Source organism: Ranitomeya variabilis, chromosome 1 (genome assembly GCF_051348905.1).
Source record: "Ranitomeya variabilis isolate aRanVar5 chromosome 1, aRanVar5.hap1, whole genome shotgun sequence".
Classification (NCBI taxonomy): Eukaryota; Metazoa; Chordata; class Amphibia; order Anura; family Dendrobatidae; genus Ranitomeya; species Ranitomeya variabilis.
The window spans coordinates 904,862,492-904,888,388 of NC_135232.1; positions in this window are offsets into that span (position 1 = coordinate 904,862,492).

Genomic DNA, 25,897 nt, shown 5'->3' on the forward strand with positions numbered 1-25,897 from the left:
AGGTCTAAACAACTGTTGTTGATTATCTCTACCAGTAATGAGGCAAGCATGTTGTAAGTGGACTGACACTGTAAGCTAGTTGAAAAATCTGTTCAACATTGAATCTGGTAGCCATTTGCATCTTGTCAAAAAATTGCTTCTTGTGTGGGCCAAGAAAACCTAAATTAATAAACTGTTCCTGATAAAGTGTAACTCCGCACAAAAATTTAAATTGAGATTTTGCATGAAGTTATGGCACCATACTTACTCTAACTGCTTTTACCAACCTTCTGGTTAGCACATACAGTCATGGCCAAAACTATTCACACCCCTGCAATTCTGTCAGATAATACTCAGTTTCTTCCTGAAAATTATTGCAAACACAAATTCTTTGGTATTATTATCTTCATTTAATTTGACTTAAATGAAAAAAACACAAAAAGAATTGTTCTAAAGCCAAATTGGATATAATTCCACACCAAACATAAAAAAGGGAGTGGACAAAAGTATTGGCACTGTTCGAAAAATCATGTGATGCTTCTCTAATTTGTGTCATTAACAGCACCTGTAACTTACCTCTGGCACCTAACAGGTGTTGGCAATAACTAAATCACACTTGCAGCCAGTTGACATGGATTAAAGTTGACTCAACCTCTGTCCTGTGTCCTTGTGTGCACCACATTGAGCATGAAGAAAAGAAAGAAGACCAAAGAACTGTCTGAGGACTTGAGAAACCAAATTGTGAGGAAGCATGAGCAATCTCAAGGCTACAAGTCCATCTCCAAAGACCTGAATGTTCCTGTGTCTACTGTGCGCAGTGTCATCAAGAAGTTTAAAGCCCATGGCACTGTGGCTAACCTCCCTAGATGTGGACGGAAAAGAAAAATTGACAAGAGATTTCAACGCAAGATTGTGCGGATGTTGGATAAAGAACCTCGACTAACATCCAAACAAGTTCAAGCTGCCCTGCAGTTCGAGGGTACAACAGTGTCAACCCATACTATCCGTCGGCGTCTGAATGAAAAGGGACTGTATGTTAGGAAACCCTGGAAGACCCCACTTCTTACCCCGAGACATAAAAAAGCCAGGCTGGAGTTTGCCAAAACTTACCTGAAAAAGCCTAAAACGTTTTGGAAGAATGTTCTCTGGTCAGATGAGACATAAGTAGAGCTTTTTGGGCAAAGGCATCAACATAGAGTTTACTGGAGAAAAAAAGAGGCATTCAAAGAAAAGAACACGGTCCCTACAGTCAAACATGGCGGAGGTTCCCTGATGTTTTGGGGTTGCTTTGCTGCCTCTGGCACTGGACTGCTTGACCGTGTGCATGGCATTATGAAGTCTGAAGACTACCAACAAATTTTGCAGCATAATGTAGGGCCCAGTGTGAGAAAGCTGGGTCTCCCTCAGAGGTCATGGGTCTTCCAGCAGGACAATGACCCAAAACACACTTCAAAAAGCACTAGAACATTGTTTGAGAGAAAGCACTGGAGAAGGCACCCTTCAAATATCAGGGACCTTGAGCAGTTTGCCAAAGAAGAATGGTCTAACATTCCAGCAGAGCATTGTAATAAACTCATTGATGGTTACCGGAAGCGGTTGGTCGCATGTTGTGAACTCTATTTCTGGGCTCCCTCTTGTGGTCACAAGTGGTACTGTGTGAGTGCTGTCTTTCTGCAGGTTTGTGACTGGCATCAGCTGTCTCGTTATCTGTGGGATGGTTTTCTATTTAAGCTCACTTGGACTCTCAGTCCATGCCTGCTGTCAATGTATTCAGTGCTATTCTGATTCCTTCTGACTACCTTGCTACCAGTCTCTTCAAAAGAAGCTAAGTTTCCGTTTTGTTCATTTTTTGATCATCAGTGTTCAATATGTTTCTTGTCCAGCTTGCTAATATGTGATTTCCCAGCTTGCTGGTATTTCTAGGGGGCTGAGTTTTTCCCCCCACACCGTTAGTTGGTGTGGGGGTTCTTGAATTCTCAGCGTGGATATTTTGGTAGGGTTTTTTGCTGACCGCACAGTTCTCTATCTGTCTTCTGCTATCTAGTATTAGCGGGCCTCATTTGCTGAATCTGTTTTCATTCCTACGTGTGTCTTTTCTCCTTACCTCACCGTTATTATTTGTTGGGGGCTTCCTATATCTTTGGGGTTATTTCTCTTGAGGCAAGTGAGGTCTTGCTTTCTCTTTAGGGGTAGTCAGTTTCTCAGGCTGTGTCGAGACGTCCAGGATTTTAGGCACGTTCACCGGCTACCTTTAGTGTGTTTGGATAGGATCAGGTTTTGCGGTCAGTCCAGTTACCACCTCCCTAGAGCTTGTTCTTTGCTTAGTAACTTAGCTGGTATTTCCTGTGATCCCCAGCCACTGGGATCATAACAGTACAGCAGGCCAAAAAAGTGTTTAATGCATCGCATGAAGTGGGATAAAAGAAGTCCTGAGTACAATTTTTTTTTTTACTCCTTTGCTGCAGTCTGTCCAGCTTCTTTCATCCCCTTAATCTCTGGGTGGTTTTGAGCTCAGCTGCAGACATGGATATTCAGAGTCTGACTTCTAGTGTGGATCATCTTGCTGCAAGGGTGCAAAATATTCAGGATTTTGTTGTTCATAGCCCTATGTCTGAGCCAAAGATACCTATTCCTGAGTTGTTTTCTGGAGATAGATCTAGGTTTCTGAATTTTAGGAATAATTGTTTCTAGCTTTGAGACCCCGTTCCTCTGGTGATTCCACTCAGCAAGTTAAAATTGTTATCTCCTTGTTACGCAGCGACCCTCAAGATTGGGCTTTCTCTCTGGTGCCAGGAGATCCTGCATTGCTGAATGTGGATGCGTATTTTCTGGCGCTTGGACTGCTTTATGAGGAACCTAATCTTGAGAACCAGGCAGAAAAGGCTTTGCTGGCTATCTCTCAAGGTCAGGATGAAGCTGAGGTGTACTGTCAAAAATTTCGGAAATGGTCAGTGCTTACTCAATGGAATGAGTGTGCCCTGGCTGCAAATTTCAGAGAGGGTCTTTCTGAAGCCATTAAGAATGTTATGGTGGGGTTCCCCACACCTGCAAGTCTGAGTGATTCAATGGCTTTGGCCATTCAGATTGATCGGCGTTTGCGGGAGCGCAAATCTGCGCATCCTCTGGCGGTGTTCTCTGAACAGAGACCTGAGTCAATGCAATGTGACAGAATTCTGACTAGAATTGAGCGACAAAATCATAGACGTCAAAATGGGTTGTGCTTTTACTGTGGTGATTCTACTCATGTTATCTCAGCATGCTCTAAGCGCTTAAAAAAAATCGCTAAACCTGTCACCATTGGTACTGTACAGCCTAAGTTCATTTTGTCTGTTACTTTAATCTGTTCTTTGTCATCCTACTCGGTTATGGCTTTTGTGGATTCAGGTGCTGCCCTGAGTCTTATGGATTTGTCGTTTGCCAAGCGCTGTGGTTTTGTTCTGGAGCCTTTGGAATTTCCTATTCCACTGAGGGGAATAGATGCTACACCATTGGCTGAGAATAAGCCTCAGTATTGGACTCAAGTGACCATGTGCATGACTCCTGTACATCAGGAGGTGATTCGCTTTCTTGTGCTGCATAATTTGCATGATGTTGTAGTTTTGGGTCTGCCATGGCTGCAGGCTCATAATCCAGTTTTGGATTGGAAAGCTATGTCTGTGTCAAGTTGGGGTTGTCAGGGGATTCATGGCGATGTCCCTTTGGTGTCAATTGCTTCTTCCACTCCTTCTGAGGTCCCTGAATTTTTGTCGGACTACCAGGATGTATTTGATGAGCCCAGATCCGGTGCCCTGCCTCCTCATAGGGATTGTGATTGTGCTATAAATTTGATTCCTGGCAGTAAGTTCCCTAAGGGACGACTTTTTAATTTGTCTATACCAGAACATGCCGCGATGCGGAGTTATATAAAAGAGTCTTTGGCGAAGGGACATATTCGCCCATCCTCCTCCCCTCTTGGTGCAGGATTTTTTTTTGTGGGCAAGAAGGATGGTTCTCTGAGACCTTGTATAGATTATCGTCTTCTAAATAAAATCACGGTCAAATTTCAGTATCCTTTGCCATTATTGTCTGATCTGTTTGCTCGGATTAAGGGATCCAGTTGGTAAACCAAGATAGATCTTCGTGGTGCGTATAACCTTGTGCGTATCAAGCAGGGGGACGAATGGAAAACAGCATTTAATACGCCCGAAGGCCATTTTGAGTACTTTGGTTTCGCCTTTTTTCTGCAATTCTGGTTTTCATCCTCGTTTTTCCTCGGGTCAGGATGAGCCTTCTGACTGTCCGGGGGTGGATTCTGTGGTGGATAGGTTGCAGCAGATTTGGAACCATGTGGTGGACAATTTGAAGTTGTCACAGGAGAAGGCTCAGCGCTTTGCCAAACGCCGTCGCGGTGTTGGTCCCCGACTTCGTGTTGGGGATTTGGTATGGCTGTCTTCTCGGTATGTTCCTATGAAGGTTTCCTCTCCTAAATTCAAGCCTCGCTTCATCAGTCCTTATAAGATTTTGGAAATCCTTAACCCGGTGTCTTTTCGTTTGGACCTCCCAGCATCGTTTGCCATTCATAATGTGTTCCATAGGTCTTTGTTGCGGAGGTATGTGGTTCCTGTGGTTCCTTCTGTTGAGCCTCCTGCTCCGGTGCTGGTTGAGGGCGAATTAGAGTACGTGGTGGAGAAGATCTTGGATTCTCGTATTTCCAGACGGAGGCTTCAGTATTTGGTTAAGTGGAAGGGCTATGGTCAGGAGGATAATTCCTGGGTTGTCGCCTCTGATGTTCATGCGGCCGATTTGGTTCGTGCCTTCCATGCGGCTCATCCTGATCGCCCTGGGGGTCTTGATGAGGGTTCGGTGACCCCTCCTCAAGGGGGGGGTACTGTTGTGAGGGTTCGGTGACCCCTCCTCAAGGGGGGGGGTACTGTTGTGAACTCTATTTCTGGGCTCCCTCTTGTGGTCAGTTATTTTGGCTAAAGGTTGTGCAACCAAGTATTAGGCTGAGGGTGCCAATACTTTTGTCTGGCCCATTTTTGTAGTTTTGTGTGAAATGATCAATGTTTTGCTTTTTGCTTCATTCTCTTTTGTGTTTTTTCATTTAAGACAAATTAAATGAAGATAATAATACCAAAGAATTTGTGTTTGCAATCATTTTCAAGAAGAAACTGAGTATTATCTGACAGAATTGCAGGGGTGTGAATACTTTTGGCCATAACTGTAGAGGGAGTATTGTCTTTACAGACTTCCCTATGGAAGAGAAAACACTCAAAAAATTTTTAACCAGCAGATCCGGCACAAGGTCATCTGTGTGACGTGATGTAAAGATGTCGGAAGGTAAGAGATTTGCAGGTCACCCATATAGCCACCAGGTACCACTGACCTTGGACTGAAGAACTATGAATTGATTTGCTCATCTCTGGAAACTAGCATAGCAAAGCCTATCAGGAATAACGAAACTTCAGAATTTGCTTGCTTTCAAGACTTGCTTTTCAGGACATGTAACATTACAGACTGCAGGAGATTGTTGTCCCACTTGCTGGAGGCACACGTTTCATGGGTCCACTGTGCCACAGAGCTGCGCTTGCGTAGTGGGCCATAGCTAAGCGGCTACCTAGTTTTCACTGGAGGTCATGATGGTGGAGTCAGGTGCGGCTTCAGGATTCAGATACCGCCAGAGCAGTTTCTGGTTCAGGATCTGCCAAAGTGTCTACAGAGTTCAGTACTGCTAGAGCGGCTTCAAGTTCAGGATCTGCTGGAGCTGCTAAAGAGTTTAGGTAATGCGTAGTGATGAGCGAATATGCTCGTTACTCGAGATTTCCCGAGCATGCTCGGGTGTCCTCCGAGTATTTTTTAGTACTTGGAGTTGAATGATTTACATCTGTTAGCCAGCATAAGTACATGTGGGGATTCTCTAGCAACCAGGCAACCCCCACATGTACTTGTGCTGGCTAACAGATGTAAATCATTCAGCTGCGGCGTTAAAAACGAAAACTCCGAGCACTAAAAAATACTCGGAGGACACACCACTGACTAGTAATGCGGCTTCAGGGGAACATATACTATATACGGAAATACAACAGAGCAGAGTAGCTGGGTCAAGAGATGAAGAGAGGGATGATAAATGCAGGGACAAGATGCTTCCTTTTTCTACATACGGTAGAGAAAAGAGAAGAATAAACTTGGTAGAAAGTCAAAATGAGAAATTGTACACAGTGATATATAAAATGATGACTGCAGTAAATTAAGAGAAGAAAAACTTTGATTGGAGTGCTTCTTTAATGTCATCTGTCAAGCAATTGATTAGGCAGTGTGATGTAGTTTTGGATATATAATATAAAAACCACAGTGCAAATATAAAAGAACCATACCTATTTACTTAAGTTGCAATTATTTAAAATTTAGAGACTATGGAATCTTTTGAAATTTCAATTCACCAGCTTTGCCAAATTTTTCAAAAGATTTTGATTTTAGCTAATCAATTTGCTGTGAATCGAAATGACTGTAAAGCCAATTCTTCTGAAAAGATATGTATAACACTCCGAGGTCAGTTAGGACTATATCCAACACTTTTATGCAAACACAGCTTTAGTAATGTTAAAAGGATGTTAACTTATATAGATAAGCCTAATTCACTTGTCAGTGTTTTAGAAAAGTATTTAACCCCTTTGCACCCCGTGGCGGTTTACACATTAACCCCTTAATCCCCAAGGGTGGTTTGCATGTTAATGACCGGGCCAATTTTTACAATTCTCACCACTGTCATTTTAAGAGGTAATAACTCTGGAACACTTCCATGGATCCTAGAGATTCTGACAAAGTTTTCTCATTACATATTTTGCTTCACATTAGTGGTAAAATTTCTTTGATATGACTTGTGTTTATTTGTGAAAAAAATGGAAATTTTGAAAATGTTTGCAATTTTCCAACTTTGAATTTTCATGCCCTTAAATCACAGAGATATGTCACACAAAATACCTAATAAGTAACATTTCCCACATGTCTACTTTACATTAGCACAATTTTGGAATAAATATTTTTTTTATTAGGAAGTTATAAGGGTTAAAAGTTGACCAGCGATTTCTCATTTTTTACAACACCATTTTTTTTTTAGGGACCATATCACATTTGAAGTCACTTTGAGGGGTCTATATGATATAAAATACCCAAAAGTGACACTATTCTAAAAACTGCACCTCTCAAGGGGTGCAAAACCACATTCAAGAAATGTATCAACCCTTCAGGTGCTTCACAGGAATTTTTGGAATATTTAAAAAAAAATGAACATTTAGCTTTTTTTCACAAAAAATTTAATTCAGATCCAATTTGTTTTATTTTCCCAAGGGTAACAGGAGAAATTGGACCCCATAATTGTTGTGCAATTTTTCCTGAGTACGCTGATACCCCACATGTGGGGGTAAACCACTGTTTGGACGCATGGCAGCGCTCGGAAGGGAAGGAGCGCCATTTGTCATTTCAATGCAAAATTGAAACAAAATTTTTCTGTTATTAAGCTTAAGGGTATGTGCACACGTTGCAGATTTTGCTGCGGATCCGCAGCGGATTGCCTGCTGCGGATTCGCAGCAGTTTTCCCTGAGTTTACAGTACCATGTAAACCTATGGAAAACAAAATTTTCAGTGCACATGCTGCAAAAAAAATGCGCCAAAACATAGCGTTGTTTATTTCGCAGCATGTCAATTCTTGGTGCGGATTCTGCAGCGGTTTACACCTGTTCCATAATACGAAACTGCAGGTGTAAAACTGCAGGTGAAATCCGCACAAAAACCGCAAACAAATTGTGGTATATCCGGGGTAATTCCGCAGGTAATCCACAGTGCGGTTTACCTGTGGATTTACCAAAATCAGTCCAGAAAAATCCGCACCACTTTCTGCAACGTGTGCACGTAGCCTTAAGGGTTAAAGGTTGACCAGCGATTTCTCATTTTTCCAACAAAATTTACAAAGCCTTTTTTTAGGGAACACATTATATTTGAAGTGACTTTGAGGGGGCTATATGACAGAAAATACCCAAAATAGACACCATTCTAAAAATTGTACTCCTCAAGGTGCTCAAAACCATATTACGCAGTTTATTAACCCATCACTGCTTCACAGGAATTTTTGGAATGTGAAAAAAATGAACATTCACCCTTTTTCACAAAAATTTTACTTTAGACCCAATTTTTTTTATTTTTGCAAAAGTAACAGGAAAAAATGGACCCCAAAATTTGTTGTGAAATTTATTCTGAGCATGCTGATACCCCACATGTGAGGGAAAACAACTTAGAAAGGAAGGAACGCCATTTGACTTTTTGAATGCAAAATTTTCTGGAACAATAACAACACCATGTCATGTTTAGGGAGCCCCTGATGTGCCTGATGTGAAAATCCCCCACAAGTGACACCATTTGGGAAACTAGACCCCTCAGGGAACTTATCTAGAGATGTATTGTGAGCATCTTGAACCCCCAGGTACTTCACAGATGTTTATAATGTTAAGCCATGAAAATAAAATGTTATTTTAGTCCCAAATTTTGCATTTTCATAAGGGTAACAAGTAGTGTTGAGCGATACCGTCCGATACTTGAAAGTATCGGTATCGGATAGTATCGGCCGATACCCGAAAAGTATCGGATATCGCCGATGCCGATACCCGATACCAATACAAGTCAATGGGACACCAAGTATCGGAAGGTATCCTGTATGGTTCCCAGGGTCTGAAGGAGAGGAAACTCTCCTTCAGGCCCTGGGATCCATATTAATGTGTAAAATAAAGAATAAAAATAACAAATATTGATATACTCACCTCTCCGACGCAGCCTGGACCTTACCGATGTAACCGGCAGCTTCCGTTCCTAAGAATGAGCGCTTGAAAGACCTTAGATGACGTCGTGGTCTGTGATTGGTCGCGTGAGCGGTCACGTGACTGCCACGCGACCAATCACAAGCCGCGACGTCATCTAAGGTCTTTCAAGCGCTTGAAAGACGTCCTCCTCATACCCATCCTTGTATGCATGGCCTCCTCATTCCTATCCTGGTATGCATGGTCCCCTCATCCCTATCCTGATATGTATGACCTCCTCATCCCCATCCTGGTATGCATGGTCCCCTCATTTCTATCCTGCTATGCATGGTACCCTCATCCCTATCCTGGTATGCATGGCACCCTCGTCCTTATCCTGGTATGCATTGCACCCTCACCCCTATCCTGGTATGCATGGCCCCATCAGTAAAACATAAAAAAAATCCAACTTACCTTCCCTGCGCTCCCTCGCAGCGGGCTTTCTCCACACATACCTCTTAGAATTATCACCAGTAAGGTCTACCTTCATCTCATCAGACCAAAGAATCATATTTCTCATAGTCTGGGAGTCCTTCATGTGTTTTTTATCCAACTCTATGCGGGCTTTCATTTGTCTTGCACTGAGCAGAGGCTTCCGTCTGGTCACTCTGCCATAAAGGCCCGACTGCTGCAGGGCTGCAGTGATAGTTGACTTTGTGGAACTTTCTCCCATCTCCCTACTGCATCTCTGGAGCTCAGCCACAGTGATCTTGGGGTTCTTCTTTACCTTGCTCAGTTTGGCTGGACGGCCAGGTCTAGGAAGGCTTCTGATGGCCCCAAACTTCTTCCATTTTAGAATTATGGAGGCCACTGTGCTCTTAGGAACCTTGAGTACTGCAGAAATTCTGTTGTAACCTTGGCCAGATCTGTGCCTTGCCACAATCCTGTCTGTGAGCTCCTTGGCCAGTTCATTTGACCTCATGATTCTCATTTGGTCTGACATGCACTGTGAGCTGTGACGTCTTATATAGACAGGTGTGTGCCTTTCCAAATCAAGTCCTATCAGTTTAATTAAACACAGCTGGACTCCAATGAAGGAGTAGAAGCATCTCAAGGAGGATCACAAGGAAATGGACAGCATGTGACTTAAATATGAGTGTCTGAGCAAAGGGTCTGAATACTTATGACCATGTGATATTTAAGTTTTTGTTTTTTAATAAATTTGCAAAAATTTCTACATTTCTGCATATTTTTTCAGTCAAGATGGGGTGCACAGTGTACATTAATGAGAAAAAAATGAACTTTTTTGAAATTACCAAATGACTGCAATGAAACAAAAAGTGAAAAATTTAAAGGGGTCTGAATACTTTCTGTACCAACTGTATGTGTATATGAGTGTATGTATGTATATGTGTGTGTGTTTGCATATGCATGTACATGTGAGCTTATTTGTTTTTCGTTCATGTATGATACTGCAATTGTGAAGAATAGAAAAATTGTTCCGGCTTTTTAAAGGGTTATCTCCTGCCTTGCTGGGGATCGCAGTGGTTAGTCCCCCAAAAGTCACTAAGTTATCCCTTATAATCAGGATTGCTGATAACTTGATTTATGTGAGGAGTAACCCTTTACCAGATACCAGATGGTATAGATACCAGACATATAATGTAATATAATATATTTATGGTTGGGCTCAGCAGAACCAAATCCTAACAGAGATATATATCTCCATTTCATTAAAAAAAATACAAATATATATATATATATATATATATATATATATATATATATATATATATATGTATATATATATATATATATATATTTATTTAAATTTAGAGGTGTGGAGGCCCAAATAGAACTTTTGATATGGTGCCCTGTGAACTCTATGTATGCCCCTGCCTGCAGGGTGGTGATAATGAGCGTAATCTGGCCGGTTGCTCAGGGCCCAAGGCCAGATAGTCCTTATCATAAGCAGTATGCCAGGCAGGGAGGGGGGCCTAGACATATTTCTTGCACATGGGCCCCAAGATGTCAGTGTCTGCCCTGATGCTGCTTATTCATGTATGACTAAATAATTGTGGTATGACTGTGCTTTAAACTTTTCCATAACTCTTTACTATTTTATTTATGATGCTGACTGAGCCGCGATCTAGGTGATATCAGCTTATTTCTGTATATCAAGGTTCACGATGGATGATATGCCAGAGAACTGGGTGTGTTTATAATTTATTTATTGAGCTTTATGGTTGTGCAGTTTTACATGACTAAGATACGGCAGGAAAATGTAGAACCACTTATCAACATCTGTATGTCAGTACGACAATGTTATACAGATGAACATTTCTACGCTGTACTGTATATGCAACTGAAAGGGCCTGTTCCACTTTAATCCTTTTCACAACAAATAAGTTAACACATCATTTTTTTTCTTCCTCAGTTCTTGAATTGAAGCCACTTCTGGCTTATGACCAATGCGATGAATGTGCATTAGAGGTGCCCACAAACTATCCTGTTCAATGCCATGCTTGCTTTAACCAAGTTTATACAGTCACTGACATGTGTTAACATATGTGCTCACCCATCAAGATAGGAATAAATAGATGTCAAGAACTATTGGATAATATACTTCACAGCGCACTGTTGCACCATGTTAACCGTTCTTCTGTACAGTTATTGTATTGTACAGTGTTGCAGTGTTTTTTGGTATATCAAACATTTCACTTACTACTTCTAGTTTGATTAGGTTTCATCAAGCTCTCTTTTCTAGCCGGAAAAAAAAAATAAGATCATTTTAAAATTGTAATGATAGAGATATCTTGTGAACTTTATTTAAAATGCTGAAAACATTTATGATCTCCCTCCATCCCATCCCCCTGCCACTTAGAGGCACAATGATCGATGTCGGAGAGGGTGAATCCATGGCCAAGAGAAAGGCACGCTGTGGAAGGTCAATTGATGTCTGAAGTGGTGGAGGATAATCATGAGGCACAGTTACCATCAGGTAAGCCTCAAATCGCAACTCAGAAGGTGAATCGGATTGAGGAATTGGAAGATGACGTGGTCAAAGATGAGGCCACTAATCCAACCTGGCACAGTGGCACACCTAGCAAGCACAGCAGTGCAGAGAGGGATGGATCCGTAGCAAGAAAAAAGGCAAGAAGAGGTAGTGGTTTGCGCAATGGTAGAACTCGGTCAACTGTTCCACAGAGCACCCTCACTCGGTTAAATAACAGACCAATGGTGCATTGTTCCCCTGTATCACAGTTTTTTTCTGAAAGTCCTTCAGCTAAAACAACTGTAATTTGCAGCATCAACCAAAACAAGCTAAAAAGAGGCAAGAACACTGCAAATCTGATAAACACCAGCATGTAAAAGCACATGGCAGCCAAGCACACCAATAGGTGGGCGGAATGCCTGGGTACCAAATCTGTGTCTGAGGGTCAAATCACTGCCCCTTCCCTTGTGTTGTGGCCTTGCTGACCACGAAGCAGGTGCTGATTAGTGTTGAGCATTCCGATACCGCAAGTATCGGGTATCGGCCGATACTTGTGGGTATCGGAATTCCGATACCGAGATCCGATACTTTTGTGGTATCGGGTATCAGTATCGAAACAACATTAATGTGTAAAATTAAGAATTAAAATAAAAAATATTGCTATACTCACCTCTCCGACGCAGCCTGGACCTCACCGAGGGAACCGGCAGCGTTCTTTGCTTAAAATGCACGCTTTTACTTCCTTCCGTGACGTCATGGCTTGTGATTGGTCGCGTGCCGCCCATGTGGCCGCGACGCGACCAATCACAGCAAGCTGTGACGTAATTTTCAGGTCCTCAATGCCTAATTCTAGGCATTCAGGAATTTCACGGAAGGAAGTAAAAGCGCGCATTTTAAGCAAAGAACGCTGCCGGTTCCCTCGGTGAGGTCCAGGCTGCGTCGGAGAGGTGAGTATAGCAATATTTTTTATTTGAATTCTTTATTTTACACATTAATATGGATCCTAGGGCCTAAAGGAGAGTTTCCTCTCCTTCAGACCCTGGGAACCATCAGGAATACCGTCCGATACTTGACTCCCATTGACTTGTATTGGTATCAGGTATCGGTATCGGATTAGATCCGATACTTTGCCGGTATCGGCCGATACTTTCCGATACCGATACTTTCAAGTATCGGACGGTATCGCTCAACACTAGTGCTGATGCCTCCTGCCCACAACCAGCGGTTTCACACACACAACAGTCAGCAACCATGTCCACTTCATTGTCCCAGCGCAGCGATCTGTTTTCCCTGCCCCAGACATTTACTACAAAGCAGAAATTTCCAGCCACCCACCCACCAGCTCAAATGCTAAGCACCCACATTGCCAGATTGCTAACCCTGGAAATGTTGCCGTTTTGACTTGTGAGAACTGACTCCACAACCTCTTGGCGGTGGCAGCTCCATGGTACTCGACTTCCAGCCGACACTATTTTCCAGGTCTGCCGTCCCTACATTATATGAGCACATGTTACACAATATCAGCCATGCTGCGGCTAACGCAGTCACTTGGAAGTTCCACCTAACACAGATATGTGGACAAGTTCTTGTGGACAGGCACGATACATTTCCCTGAGGGCACATTGGGTTAACCTGGAGGAGTCTGCGACATAGTCAGAGGCTGAGACATCACACATCTTACCCATACCAAAAATAGAGGGACCAACTTCCTCCATCCTCCTCCATCTCCTCAGCGGAGCTAGCCTCCCCATCACTCCCCAGCTGGGAAATCTACAGCACTGCCTTGGTGAAGAGGCAGCATGCTCCGCTGAAGCTCTTCTGCTTAGGTGATGAAGCTCACAATGCAGGCGAGCTGTTGAAAGGGATAAAAGAACAGATGGATCAGTGGCCCCCGAACACTGAACCTCCAACCTTGTCTGGTTCTCTGCGATAATGGGCGGAACTTGGTGGCTGCTTTAAAGCTCAACAAGCTGGTACATGTTTCAACGTTTCATGCATGGCCCACGTGCTGAACTTTGTTGTGCAGTGTTTTTTAAAAGCATACACTGACATGCCTGAACTACTTGCCAAAGTACGCTGTGTCAGCGCACACTTGCAAAAGTCATCTCAGGCTTTTGCAGGTCTAGCTTTGCTGCAACAGCGCTTTAGTTTGCCTGGTCACCGACTGATTTGTGACATGCCCACACGCTGGGATACAACCTTCCATATGTTGGCAAGGCTTAGTGAGCAGCAGAGGGCAGTCTCTGAATTCCAGCTTTTCAATGCCCATCAGAGTAACACTCAGCCCCCACACATAACAACTTGCTGAGTGGGTGTGGATTGCTGAACTATGTGAGGTTCTTCAAAACGTTGAGTACTGCACCACGATGGTAAGCACTAACGCTGTTATGAGCATAACCATCCCACTGCCCTGTCTATTTAAATGTTCACTGCAGAATCTGAAAGAGGAAGCTTTCAATGCCGAGCAGGTGTCTATGGAGCCAGATTTAACAGTGGCTGATACCACACAGCCCAGCCCCACACAGTATTCTCAGGCCACATTGGGTGATGATGAGGAACAGGAGGATGAGGAGGAACAGATTTTTTTGCTCTATGATACAGAGGGGACTCCCAATCCCGGCTTCTTGCCTGTCCAGCATGGATGGCCGTAAGAGGAGTAGGAGGAGGCTATGCCTCATGAGGAGGAGAGGATAGTTTTCTTCCTGGTAAGGACACTGAAGGTTTAACTTTTTGTAGTCTGCCATACATGGCAGAGTTCATATCCAGATGCCTTTCCCAATACCCTCACGTGAAAGACATTTTGTCCACCATAAAATACTGGCTGTGTACCTTTCTTGACCCACGGTACAAGGAGAAATTTGCTTCTCTAATGTCGGAGGCAGATGTGTCATTATTAGTGCATGCATGCCAGAGTGCCATAGTGGAAGACTTGCTCAACCATCAGACAATGCTGATGGCAGAGGTACCGGCTCTTTCACCCACAGGGGAGGACCATAAACACCAGGTGCAACTCACAGAGGGAAAATGTCTACCAACTGGGCCATTTTTAATTAGACCGTCCCATCAGCAAGAGCTATCTGTGGGTGTAACTATTTCAAGGAGGGAAAAGTTAGCAAAGATTGTGAAGGACTACTTAAGTGACCATACCAAGCTGTACATTTGGCCCGACCTCTCCTTGTACACCTTTGAGGTACTGCCAAACCCAGCCGCGAGTGTATTGTCTGAGAGGGTTTTTAGTTTCGCAGGTGCAGTCATAACAGATAGGCACACACGGCTGTCAATGGAAAATGCAGACAGGCTGACTCTTCTAAAATTGAACAAGGGCTGAATTTCTTCCTACTTTGTAAGCCCTATGGATGACAGCAATGTTATGTAAGTGCAGGCCAAATGTTTTTTTTGGAAATTGTCTTAAAGTCCATCCCTTACCATCCAAAACTATTTTGTTCAGGAAATGAACTCACCCTCCTCCTCCTGCTGCTTCTGCAACAAGTACTTAGTGTTCATCTTTGTATACCCCATGTGGGTATTACTTTGTACTTTTTGAAATCTTTGCACATTGCGCAATAGTGAAACTTGTACTCTATATCTCTACCTTCCCCTTAAGAAGCGACTGCAAAACATGCGTTGGGGTGAGGGGGTTATGCCATCCTTTTATCTACCTGTGCTCCTGTGAAAGGTATCATGATTTACCCTTAATTTTACACTATTTGCTCTTTATTGTTTCTGATTCCTATTTGCTGATTCTTCGTTGCTCTGCCTGCTTTCAATGGTTTTTAGAGCTCTCTGATATAGACACCATTGTTTGTAAATTGAGTGTATTATACAGTACAATAACAATTATTAAGGTGTTCTATGATGCAGGCTCTTTTAGATATAACTCTATATTTATATTTCTTCCCATATTGGCAGAACAATTTAATCTAACTCTGTAATAAGAAAATTATTACCTTATTCAGTTAGCACTAGGGTTGAGCGACTTTTACGTTTTTGGGGTCGAGTCAGGTTTTGCGAAACCCGACTATCTCAAAAGTCGAGTCGAGTGCAATCGGCCGATTATCGCGAAAAGTCGGGGATCGACCGAAACACGAAACCCAATGCAAGTCAATGGGGAAGCATAGTCGGCAGAGAGTGGGGGCCAGGAAAACACCTACAGTGCCCATTTTAATGGCAAAAATGTCCATTCTTCTTTCTGAAGCTTGTCAATCTTAATTAACTTTATAATAATAATTGTGCATTGGAAATTGGGGGTCATGTGGCTAAAGTTGTGGGGGGGTAGGGCGGGTTCAAGTTTTTAGTGGGCCCAGGAAACGTGGACTACGTCATGGCGGTGGAGCAGTGAGAGGTAAGTATTTCAACTTTGCAAGTGCTGTGATCCTGAGCAAGCAGGGGGGGCCCACTCGTTGGCATTGGCACAGGCACAGGGCCCCTCAAAGTACGGCAGTGTGTTTGCACGGCGGGGGCGCCTCCCACCGGCAGTGACACTTCTGCGTACTCTGAGGGGCCCTGTGCCTGTGACGTTGCCAACGAGTATGCCCCCCCACCTGATGAAGGAACCTGCACTTTCATCTGCACCTTCCTCTTTGTCCCTGTGTAAGGTGGTATAGTATGTAGGAAGGGGAACCTGACTTTCAGCAGGGTCAGATTGTGGCTGTGTAGCGTGCAAGGGGAATGTAGTGGTCTGGGTCAATGTACCACCAGACTCATCTAGCACTGGCTGGGCAATGGGCAGGATGAGGATGAAACACAGATATAGGCCCAAATAATAAAGTGGGCTAAATGCAGTTCAAAATTGGTAACAGGACTAACCAGGCGGCATTGCTTTGTTCAGTGGAGTAGAAAACCCAGGAGCGGCAGACACCGTTTTAAGGGCCCAACCACACTAGTAGGCCCAATGCAGTTTAATATTACAAATCTAGCCCGAAAGCCTGAAGATTGAACCTCTGGAAAATAACACAGGACAACACCAAGGTGCGGCAGACACCGTTACTAGGGCCAACCAAAATAGTAGGCCAACTGCAGTGTTATATAAACAACTACTTAATGAGAGCCTGAAGATTGAAGCTCAGGCAAGTAAACCTGGAGAACACCTTTGAGGGCCAGACACCGTTAGTAGGCCCCAACCACACTAGTAGGCCAACTGCAGTGTTATATTAACAAAAACTACTTAATGAGAGCCTGAAGATTGAAGCTCAAGAAAACAAAACAGGAGAAAACCCAGGAGCGGCAGACACCGTTAGTAGGGCCCAACCAGACAAGTAGGCCAAATGCAGTTAAATATCTGATACTATAGGCCAAAAGCCTGAAGACTGAAACTCAGCTTTGTACAGTGAAGGACAACACCAGGGAGCGGCAGACACCGTTAGTAGGCCCCAACCACACATATTAACAACAACTACTTAATGAGAGCCTGAAGATTGAAGCTCAGGCAAGTAAACCTGGAGAACACCTTTGAGGGCCAGACACCGTTAGTAGGCCCCAACCACACATATTAACAACAACTACTTAATGAGAGCCTGAAGATTGAAGCTCAGGCAAGTAAACCTGGAGAACACCTTTGAGGGCCAGACACCGTTAGTAGGCCCCAACCACACATATTAACAACAACTACTTAATGAGAGCCTGAAGATTGAAGCACAGGCAAGTAAACCTGGAGAACACCTTTGAGGGCCAGACACCGTTAGTAGGCCCCAACCACATATATTAACAACAACTACTTAATGAGAGCCTGAAGATTGAAGCTCAGGTGTTGTGAAATTGGATTTTGGGCTCCCCCGGTGGCCACTGGTGGAATTGAACTTGTGTGCATCATCCCCTCTGTTCACCTGTTCCCATCAGGATGTGGGAGTCGCTATTTAACCTTGCTCCTCTGTCACTTCCATGCCGGTCAACATTGTAATCAGAAGCCTTTCTGTGCATGTTCCTGCTACCAGACAACTTCCAGCTAAGTCGGACTTTTGTCCTTGTTTGTTTTTTGCATTTTGTTCCAGTTCACAGCTGCAGTTTCGTTTCTGTGTCTGGAAAGCTCTTGTGATCTGAAATTGCCACTCTGATGTTATGAGTTAATACTAGAGTCTTAAAGTAATTTCAGGATGGTGTATTGATAGGGTTTTCAGCTGACCATGAAAGTACCCTTTCTGTCTTCCAGCTATCTAGTAAGCGGACCTCGATTTTGCTAAACCTATTTTCATACTACGTTTGTCATTTTCATCTTAAATCACCGCCAATATATGTGGGGGCCTCTGTCTGCCTTTCGGGGAAATTTCTCTAGAGGTGAGCCAGGACTATATTTTCCTCTGCCAGGATTAGTTAGTCCTCCGGCCGGCGCTGGGCGTCTAGGGATAAAACGCAGGCTACGCTACCCGGCTACTGTTAGTTGTGCGGCAGGTTTAGTTCATGGTCAGTTTAAGTTTCCATCCTTCCAAGAGCTAGTTCCTATGTATGCTGGGCTATGTTCTCTTGCCATTGAGAACCATAACAGTTTGACCGGCCCACAAAGGGTTAAATTAATTGGCAGAGAAAGGAGAGAAAAAAGAAGTCTGCTGAAAAAATTTTTTTTTTTTTTTTTTTCCTTCAGTTCTGAGTGTGCTTTCAATTGAATCACTTGCAAGTCTGCCTATATTGCAGCCTTCCTCTCTCTCTCTCCTTCTAATCCTGGAATGGCTCTGTGTTCACCTGTTTAAAATGGATATTCAGAGTTTAGCTGCAGGTTTGAATAATCTCACCACGAAAGTTCAAAATTTACAAGATTTTGTTGTTCATGTTCCTATATCTGAACCTAGAATTCCTTTGCCTGAATTTTTCTCAGGGAATAGATCTTGCTTTCAAAATTTCAAAAATAATTGCAAGTTGTTTTTGTCCCTGAAATCTCGCTCTGCTGGAGATCCTGCTCAGCAGGTCAGGATTGTGATTTCCTTGCTCCGGGGCGACCCTCAAGATTGGGCTTTTGCATTGGCTCCAGGGGATCCTGCGTTGCTCAATGTGGATGCGTTTTTTCTGGCCTTGGGGTTGCTTTATGAGGAACCTCATTTAGAGCTTCAGGCGGAAAAAGCCTTGATGTCCCTATCTCAGGGGCAAGATGAAGTTGAAATATACTGCCAAAAATTCCGTAAATGGTCTGTGCTTACTCAGTGGAATGAGTGCGCCCTGGCGGCGAATTTCAGAGAGGGTCTCTCTGATGCCGTTAAGGATGTTATGGTGGGGTTCCCTGTGCCTGCGGGTCTGAATGAGTCCATGACAATGGCTATCCAGATCGATAGACGTCTGCGGGAGCGCAAACCTGTGCACCATTTGGCGGTGTCTACTGAGAAGACGCCAGAGAATATGCAATGTGATAGAATTCTGTCCAGAAGCGAACGGCAGAATTTTAGACGAAAAAATGGGTTGTGCTTTTATTGTGGTGATTCAACTCATGTTATATCAGCATGCTCTAAGCGTACTAAGAAGCTTGATAAGTCAGTTTCAATTGGCACTTTTCAGTCTAAGTTTATTCTATCTGTGACCCTGATTTGTTCTTTATCATCTATTACCGCGGATGCCTATGTCGACTCTGGCGCCGCTTTGAGTCTTATGGATTGGTCCTTTGCCAAACGCTGTGGGTATGATTTAGAGCCTCTTGAAACTCCTATACCTCTGAAGGGGATTGACTCCACCCCATTGGCTAGTAATAAACCACAATACTGGACACAAGTAACTATGCGAATTAATCCGGATCATCAGGAGATTATTCGCTTTCTTGTGCTGTATAATCTACATGATGTGTTGGTGCTTGGATTGCCATGGCTGCAATCTCATAACCCAGTCCTCGACTGGAACGCTATGTCTGTGTTAAGCTGGGGATGTAAGGGGATGCATGGGGACGTACCTTTGGTTTCCATTTCATCATCTATTCCCTCTGAGATTCCTGAATTCTTGTCTGACTATCGTGACGTTTTTGAAGAACCTAAGCTTGGTTCATTACCTCCGCACCGGGAGTGCGATTGTGCCATAGATTTGATTCCGGGTAGTAAATACCCTAAGGGTCGTTTATTTAATCTGTCCGTGCCTGAACATGCTGCTATGCGAGAATATATAAAGGAGTCCTTGGAAAAGGGACATATTCGTCCTTCGTCATCTCCCTTAGGAGCCGGTTTTTTCTTTGTGTCTAAGAAAGATGGCTCTTTGAGGCCGTGTATTGATTATCGGCTTTTGAATAAAATCACGGTTAAATATCAATATCCGTTGCCACTGCTGACTGATTTGTTTGCTCGCATAAAGGGGGCCAAGTGGTTCTCTAAGATAGATCTCCGTGGGGCGTATAATTTGGTGCGAATTAAGCAGGGGGATGAGTGGAAAACCGCATTTAATACGCCCGAGGGCCACTTTGAGTATTTGGTGATGCCTTTTGGCCTTTCAAATGCCCCTTCAGTCTTTCAGTCCTTTATGCATGACATTTTCCGTGATTATTTGGATAAATTTATGATCGTGTATCTGGATGATATTCTGATTTTTTCGGATGACTGGGACTCTCATGTCCAGCAGGTCAGGAGGGTTTTTCAGGTTTTGCGGTCTAATTCCTTGTGTGTGAAGGGTTCTAAGTGCGTTTTTGGCAGGTCATCCTGGAATCTTTGGTACCAGGGATTTGGTGGCAAGGTCCTTCTGGTGGCCTTCCCTGTCACGAGATGTACGAGGCTTTGTGCAGTCTTGTGACGTTTGTGCTCGGGCCAAGCCTTGTTGTTCTCGGGCTAGTGGATTGTTGTTGCCCTTGCCTATCCCGAAGAGGCCTTGGACGCACATCTCGATGGATTTTATTTCGGATCTTCCTGTTTCTCAGAAGATGTCTGTCATCTGGGTGGTGTGTGACCGTTTCTCTAAGATGGTCCATTTGGTTCACCTGCCTAAGTTGCCTTCTTCTTCCGAGTTGGTTCCTCTGTTTTTTCAAAATGTGGTTCGTTTGCATGGTATTCCGGAGAATATCGTTTCTGACAGAGGAACCCAATTCGTGTCTAGATTTTGGCAGGCATTCTGTGCTAGGATGGGCATAGATTTGTCTTTCTCGTCTGCTTTCCATCCTCAGACTAATGGCCAGACCGAGCGGACGAATCAGACTTTGGAGACATATTTGAGGTGTTTTGTGTCTGCAGATCAGGATGATTGGGTTGCTTTTTTGCCTTTAGCGGAGTTTGCCCTCAATAATCGGGCCAGCTCTGCCACCTTGGTGTCTCCTTTTTTCTGTAATTCGGGGTTTCATCCTCGATTTTCCTCCGGTCAGGTGGAATCTTCGGATTGTCCTGGAGTGGATGCTGTGGTGGAGAGGTTGCATCAGATTTGGGGGCAGGTGGTGGACAATTTGAAGTTGTCCCAGGAGAAGACTCAGCTTTTTGCCAATTGCCGGCGTCGGGTTGGTCCTCGGCTTTGTGTCGGGGACTTGGTGTGGTTGTCTTCTCGTTTTGTCCCTATGAGGGTTTCTTCTCCTAAGTTTAAGCCTCGGTTCATCGGCCCGTACAAGATATTGGAGATTCTTAACCCTGTGTCCTTCCGTTTGGACCTCCCTGCATCTTTTTCTATTCATAATGTTTTTCATCGGTCATTGTTGCGCAGGTATGAGGTACCGGTTGTGCCTTCCGTTGAGCCTCCTGCTCCGGTGTTGGTTGAGGGCGAGTTGGAGTACGTTGTGGAAAAAATCTTGGACTCCCGTGTTTCCAGACGGAAACTCCAGTATCTGGTCAAATGGAAGGGATACGGTCAGGAGGATAATTCTTGGGTGACTGCCTCTGATGTTCATGCCTCCGATCTGGTCCGTGCCTTTCATAGGGCTCATCCTGATCGCCCTGGTGGTTCTGGTGAGGGTTCGGTGCCCCCTCCTTGAGGGGGGGGGTACTGTTGTGAAATTGGATTTTGGGCTCCCCCGGTGGCCACTGGTGGAATTGAACTTGTGTGCATCATCCCCTCTGTTCACCTGTTCCCATCAGGATGTGGGAGTCGCTATTTAACCTTGCTCCTCTGTCACTTCCATGCCGGTCAACATTGTAATCAGAAGCCTTTCTGTGCATGTTCCTGCTACCAGACAACTTCCAGCTAAGTCGGACTTTTGTCCTTGTTTGTTTTTTGCATTTTGTTCCAGTTCACAGCTGCAGTTTCGTTTCTGTGTCTGGAAAGCTCTTGTGATCTGAAATTGCCACTCTGATGTTATGAGTTAATACTAGAGTCTTAAAGTAATTTCAGGATGGTGTATTGATAGGGTTTTCAGCTGACCATGAAAGTACCCTTTCTGTCTTCCAGCTATCTAGTAAGCGGACCTCGATTTTGCTAAACCTATTTTCATACTACGTTTGTCATTTTCATCTTAAATCACCGCCAATATATGTGGGGGCCTCTGTCTGCCTTTCGGGGAAATTTCTCTAGAGGTGAGCCAGGACTATATTTTCCTCTGCCAGGATTAGTTAGTCCTCCGGCCGGCGCTGGGCGTCTAGGGATAAAACGCAGGCTACGCTACCCGGCTACTGTTAGTTGTGCGGCAGGTTTAGTTCATGGTCAGTTTAAGTTTCCATCCTTCCAAGAGCTAGTTCCTATGTATGCTGGGCTATGTTCTCTTGCCATTGAGAACCATAACACTCAGGCAAGTAAACCTGGAGAACACCTTTGAGGGCCAGACACCGTTAGTAGGCCCCAACCACACATATTAACAACAACTACTTAATGAGAGCCTGAAGATTGAAGCTCAGATTTGTACAGTGGAGGACAACACCAGGGAGCAGCAGACACCGTTAGTAGGCCCCAACCACACATATTAACAACAACTACTTAATGAGAGCCTGAAGATTGAAGCTCAGGCAAGCAAACCTGGAGAACACCTTTGAGGGCCAGACACCGTTAGTAGGCCCCAACCACATATATTAACAACAACTACTTAATGAGAGCCTGAAGATTGAAGCTCAGATTTGTACAGTGGAGGACAACACCAGGGAGCAGCAGACACCGTTAGTAGGCCCCAACCACACATATTAACAACAACTACTTAATGAGAGCCTGAAGATTGAAGCTCAGGCAAGTAAACCTGGAGAACACCTTTGAGGGCCAGACACCGTTAGTAGGCCCCCACCACACAAGTAGGCCAACTGCAGTGTTATATTAACAACAACTACTTAATGAGAGCCTGAAGATTGAAGCTCAAGAAAACAAAACAGGAGAAAACCCAGGAGCGGCAGACACCGTTAGTAGGGCCCAACCAGACAAGTAGGCCAAATGCAGTTAAATATCTGATACGATAGGCCGAAAGCCTGAAGACTGAAACTCAGCTTTGTACAGTGTAGGACAACACCAGGGAGCGGCAGACACCGTTAGTAGGCCCCAACCACACATATTAACAACAACTACTTAATGAGAGCCTGAAGATTGAAGCTCAGGCAAGTAAACCTGGAGAACACCTTTGAGGGCCAGACACCGTTAGTAGGCCCCAACCACACATATTAACAACAACTACTTAATGAGAGCCTGAAGATTGAAGCTCAGGCAAGTAAACCTGGAGAACACCTTTGAGGGCCAGACACCGTTAGTAGGCCCCAACCACACATATTAACAACAACTACTTAATGAGAGCCTGAAGATTGAAGCTCAGGCAAGTAAACCTGGAGAACACCTTTGAGGGCCAGACACCGTTAGTAGGCCCCAACCACATATATTAACAACAACTACTTAATGAGAGCCTGAAGATTGAAGCTCAGCTTTGTACAGTGGAGGACAACACCAGGGAGCATCAGACACCGTTAGTAGGCTCCAACCACACATATTAACAACAACTACTTAATGAGAGCCTGAAGATTGAAGCTCAGGCAAGTAAACCTGGAGAACACCTTTGAGGGCCAGACACCGTTAGTAGGCCCCCACCACACAAGTAGGCCAACTGCAGTGTTATATTAACAACAACTACTTAATGAGAGCCTGAAGATTGAAGCTCAAGAAAACAAAACAGGAGAAAACCCAGGAGCGGCAGACACCGTTAGTAGGGCCCAACCAGACAAGTAGGCCAAATGCAGTTAAATATCTGATACTATAGGCCGAAAGCCTGAAGACTGAAGCTCAGCTTTGTTCAGTGAAGGACAACACCAGGGAGCGGCATCTGTTTGATGCTCCTTTATGTGCATCAAACTTTGCAAAATACAGACGTATTTTAGGGGATGCTCATGCTTATTATGGCGTTGTCTGCACTAACCAGCCGTGTGCATTCCTCAAAACACTGAAGGACTTGACACAGGTCTTGTAGCTTCGACCACTGCTCACCTGACAACTCCATGTCTGCCATCCAACTGCCTACCCGTGTATGTGTATCCTCCAACAAATACATAACAGCACGCCTCTGTTCGCACAGTCTCTGAAGCATGTGCAGTGTGGAGTTCCACCTTGTTGCAACGTCGATGATTAGATGATGCTGGGGAAGTTGCAAAGACTGCTGATGGTTCTGCATATGGCTGGAGTGTACGGGCGAACTGCAGATGTGCGAGCAAAGTCTGCGCACTTTCAGGAGCAGGTCGGGTAACCCCGGATAACTTTTCAGAAAGCACTGCACCACCAGGTTTAAGGTGTGAGCCAGGCAAGGAACGTGTTTCAGTTTTGAAAGGGCTATGGCAGCCATAAAGTTCCTTCCGTTATCACTCACTACCTTGCCTGCCTCAAGATGTACAGTGCCCAGCCATGAATGAGTTTCTTGCTGCAAGAACTCGGACAGAACTTCTGCGGTGTGTCTGTTGTCGCCCAAATACTTCATTGCTAATACTGCCTGCTGACGCTTGCCACTAGCTGTTCCATAATGGGACACCTCGTGTGCAACAGTGGCAGCTGCGGATGGAGTGGTCGTGCGACTGCGGTCTGTGGACGACCTCTCGCTTCTGCTGGAGGACGAGGATGAGGAGGGGGGACGAACGCCTACAGCCAACTGTTTCCTAGACCGTGGGCTAGGAAGAACTGTCCCAATATTGCTGTCCCCTGTGGACCCTGCATCCACCACATTAACCCAGTGTGCCGTGATGGAGACGTAATGCCCCTGGCCATGCCTACTGGTCCATGCATCTGTTGTCAGGTGCACCATTCTACTCACAGATTGCCTGAGTGCATGGACTATGCGGTCTTTTACATGCTGGTGGAGGGCTGGGATGGCTTTTCTCAAAAAGAAGTGTCGACTGGGTAGCTCGTAGCGTGGTACAGCGTAGTCCATCAGGGCTTTGAAAGCTTCGGTTTCAACTAAACGGTAGGGCATCATCTCTAACAAGATTAGTCTAGCAATGTGGGCGTTCAAACCCTGTGTACACGGATGCGAGGATGAGTACTTCCTTTTCCTAACGAGAGTCTCATGTAGGGTGAGCTGGACTGGAGAGCTGCATAGGGTGGAACTAGCAGGGGTGCCGGTGGACATGGCAGACTGAGAAAGTGTTGGTGATGGTATTCTTGCTGTTGCCCTACATACAGTGTTTCCTACCACGAACCTGGTGATTCCCTGACGGCTTTGGCCTTGCGACGAAACCGCCACATTTATTGCAGGTGGTGTGGTAAACGGTGGGCTTACAGTGAGGGAAGGGATGTAGCGTTGCTGACTAGCTTCATTGTGAGAGGGTGCTACAACGTTAAGGGACGTTTGGTAGTTAGTCCAGGCTTGCAAGTGCATGGTGGTTAAATGTCTACGCATGCAGCTTGTATTTAGATTTTTAACATTCTGACCTCTGCTGAAGGTCCTTGAGCATTTCTTACAGATGACTTTGCACTGATCATTTGGATCTTGGTTAAAAAAATACCAGACTGCACTCTTCCTACTATCGGATACCTTTTCAGGCATTGCACATTGAGCTACTTTAACCGGATGGCCATGCTGTCCTACAACTGGTTTTGGTTTTGCCACACGTTTTTGACCAGATACGGGCCTGCCAGATGGAACCTGTTGCGATGTTGATGCCTGCTGCAGGCTCCTCCTCCTCCGCTTCAGAGCTACTGCCGCCTGCACCCTGTTCCCCCAATGGCTGCCAATCGGGGTCAACAACTGTGTCATCTATGACCTCCTCCTCTATCTCCTGGGCACCTTCCTCTGGGTCACCATGTAAGCCGGTGCTATAGCGTTCGTGACGTGGCTTAATAGTGTCATCAGGGTCAGATTCTGGATCAGTACACTGCGAGGGCAATGTTCTGATCTGAGTC